The sequence below is a fragment of the Aptenodytes forsteri genome, unplaced genomic scaffold, assembly GCF_000699145.1.
Source record: "Aptenodytes forsteri isolate BGI_AS27 unplaced genomic scaffold, ASM69914v1 Scaffold139, whole genome shotgun sequence".
In the NCBI taxonomy this organism is placed as follows: Eukaryota; Metazoa; Chordata; class Aves; order Sphenisciformes; family Spheniscidae; genus Aptenodytes; species Aptenodytes forsteri.
In genome coordinates, this window is record NW_008794414.1 from 3616500 (window position 1) to 3619896 (window position 3397).

Genomic DNA, 3397 nt, shown 5'->3' on the forward strand with positions numbered 1-3397 from the left:
TAAGGTCTCCCCTGAGCCTCCTTTTCTCCAGGCTAAACAACCCCAGTTCCCTCAGCCGCTCCTCATAAGACTTGTTCTCTAGACCCTTCACCAGCTTCTTTGCCCTTCTCTGGACACGCTCCAGCACCTCAATGTCTTTCTTGTAGTGAGAGGCCCAAAACTGAACACAGTATTCAAGGTGTGGCCTCATGCTACTGTATAAATCCATAGTTGTACAAACCTTGAACACTGTAATTCTGGGCCCCTCATTTCAAAAAAAGTTATCATAAAACTTGGAAAAAGTATAGTGAAGAGAATGAAGGTGATCAAAGGTGTGGGATAGCTTCCACTCAAAGAAAGACTGAATAAGCTAAGAGTTTTTGTCTTGTAAAGGAGACAACTTAAGGTGCTTATTATTGAGGGATAAAAGAATAGGAAGGGCTGCTCACTATTTTTTTTTCAACACAGCAATGAGGCCATCAAATCAAACCTAGTGTGAACCAAATCAGAATGAAAGGAAGTAATTCTTCATGCAAAAGGTAGTAAACCTCTGAAATATCTCACTAAAAGATGATACAGATGTAAAAATTTTTATAGATTCTAAATAAAACTTGAGAAGTATTTAGAAGAAAGATCACTAAAGGTTATACAATGGACAAACTACTCAGAAATCTGAACAGAAGTGATTTGTTTTTTGAGAAAAATTTAGATGTGTTTGCCTTAATAAAGAAAACCTATTAAATGTATTTAGGTTTTGAGCCAAATATTAAAATATTTTTGTCACAAACCAAAATAATTCAGATGCGCAGACACAGTGTTTCAGATGTACAGTCATAGCGCTTTCAGAAAGTTCACGATTCAGTGTTGTTCTCATCCTCTGGGGTTCAAGCTTTTCAGCTGACCTCTGTCTCTCATGATCCATCACAAGATTTCTTCACAGAACAAGATGCTAATATGCTACGAGAAGATATAGTCTTTCTATAACCTAGTTTACAGAGAGGACTGCAAAGACAAGGGTCAGCAATGTGTACTTCTTTTTAAAAATATATATTTTCTTCAATTTTAGTTTTTGAATTTTGTGTGGAAAATTTTGACTTACATTGTTTAAGTCTTTCTTGGAAAACAAGTCCTTCTCCAATAAGCTCTATCTCGAATATCTTGATAACATGCAAAGCTCAGACTAAGATCTTAGCAAACCTATGTGAATTACAAACGTGCTTCATTTTTTGGTTGTGGAAATAGCTATGTTTTGTTGAAGACTGAGCTCACATGACTTTTAAAGTTTTGATTTCAAATGGAAGTGAAAGCGTTAATTTCAGGTGACTTTATATTCTTCTGTTGCTGCCTGCTGTGTTTTGTGGGACTTGCCCATTGTTACTGGGTGTACTCATCGTTAATACAACAGTGATTGCTTGTGTGTACCTGCAACAATATAATGGGTTTGAGAGTATCTAGCCATCACACTGGCTCTTTCATCAGTAATTTTGCAGACTAAAACAAAGACAAAGATGGCACAGGTATAGAATGATCTAGAAATGAGTTGAGGAATGTTGATGAGGTTGCAGAAAGAAAGGTTTTATCCTTCAGCTTGTTCTTTTCATAAAAACTTTTTTTTTTTTTGCCAGCTCCACTAGTACTTTGACATTTTATCTCCCTGTATTTTAAATGTGCTGGGGTTTGTATTCTGAGTCAGGTTTTTCCTCCTGCATGGTTACAGCTATAGATACAGCATTAACGTTCTGAAGCATCAAAATAGTGTTCCTCCAAAACAGTCCCCTCCAGCATATTCCCCTCCAACATTTCTGAAGAGATTTTCTGAACATGGAAACTGCTTTGTTATTTATTTATGTATGTGTTGCTCGTAACTGTTCTGTTTTGCTTTCTGAGTTTTTTTTTGCATTTGGAAAAATAACCATTACTGCACTTCACAGTTTCAAGTTTAGTCAGCAACACTTTTGACAGTTGAAGTAGGGGGCTTGTCAGTGATACAGTCCTGCAGCTAATTTTCATCTCATTTTTAGTGGTTGAGGGTCTGAAAATTATTTTCACGGGCTCATGAAACCAAGCAGTGAAGTGGTTATTTTTCTTTCTTGGTGGATTTTATTTTCCTGTACTGTAATCTGTAGTAAAAGAAAAAAAATGAACAATTTCAACCTCACAGGCAAAAAAATTTGTTTGCTCCCAGAGTAGCCTATACTTGGGAAAAGCAAAAAAGTTCACAAGACTTAGGCCTGCCCGACTGCAATATATGTCGTAAGAAAATGACTAGAAGCGTTGAATAAGTCTCAGTGACTCATTTTACCAGACGCTCTATCAACGCTGTTTTGATCCAAAACCTTCCTTTCCCTGGGGAGAGATTCTGAGTTGTGTTTGCCTTCTTCCACATGCTTCTTTCTTGCCATGTGGCAGCTTTCCAGTGTGCCACCATGCACCAGAGCGCTGGATGATAGGCATTTGTGCCGTGCAGTTTATTGAGCTGTTACAGCAGTAAGGATGCTGCTGGTGGTACTGTAAGCCTGCTTGTCAGCATTACAGTATGATTAAGAGAGGATAATTTGCTGGAAGAATCTATTTCAGTCAGCTTGAAGATCTCTAGCATGCTTGAAAAGTAAAAGAACTTTGTAATGAAATCCAGGTAAGCATTATGGACTTGTTGGGCAAGATTTGCAAGGAATTTGGGTATGATTTATGGAACTGCAGACAGAAGCTGTACCTACTATCCTTCCCCATTCCCCTGCAAGATAATACCTTTCCTGTCTGATTTGAGAGCATGGATTAGAACCCACATTCCTCCCTTTTTTCCTTATATTTAGATAAATAAATAAACATTTAACTGAATATTGGACAAAAGTATTTCTGAGGTATTTCTGCAAAAGAAACTTTAGTATGGTGCTCTGACTTTGAAAGTATTTGTAAGGAGTTGGAAAAACTTGCTGCTATTCTGATCTGGGCACGTAACTTTTCTGCTCCTGCAGGATTTCATTCCCTGAAATGTCAGAAGTATGTGTTCAAAAGTATATATTATGAGCATCCAGGTTGCGAGAAATATAGCTAAGAGTTGGGTGGGAGATGCGTATCCTTACCCTTACCTGCAGTGTGTGATATTATGTGACCTCAGCCTTCTTATATCCCTAAAAACTTGCAGGTCTGGCGATGCCTCTCTTTAAGTATTCTCATTTCACTAGAGTTTAAAAAAGGGAAGGCGTGCCCCAAAGTCCTCCAATGTGACAAATTCAGGAGTAAATAGAAATGAGATGGTCTGTAACATTAATTCAGCTGTGTGTATCTGTTGCTCTTCTGTTTTTGCTGTTTGGACTTTAGTAGATATCTGCAGAACAGAAACAGGAGTGTTGAGTGGGAAGGGAAGGGAAGGTAAGGGAAGGGAAGGGAAGGGAAGGGAAGGGAAGGGAAGGGAAGG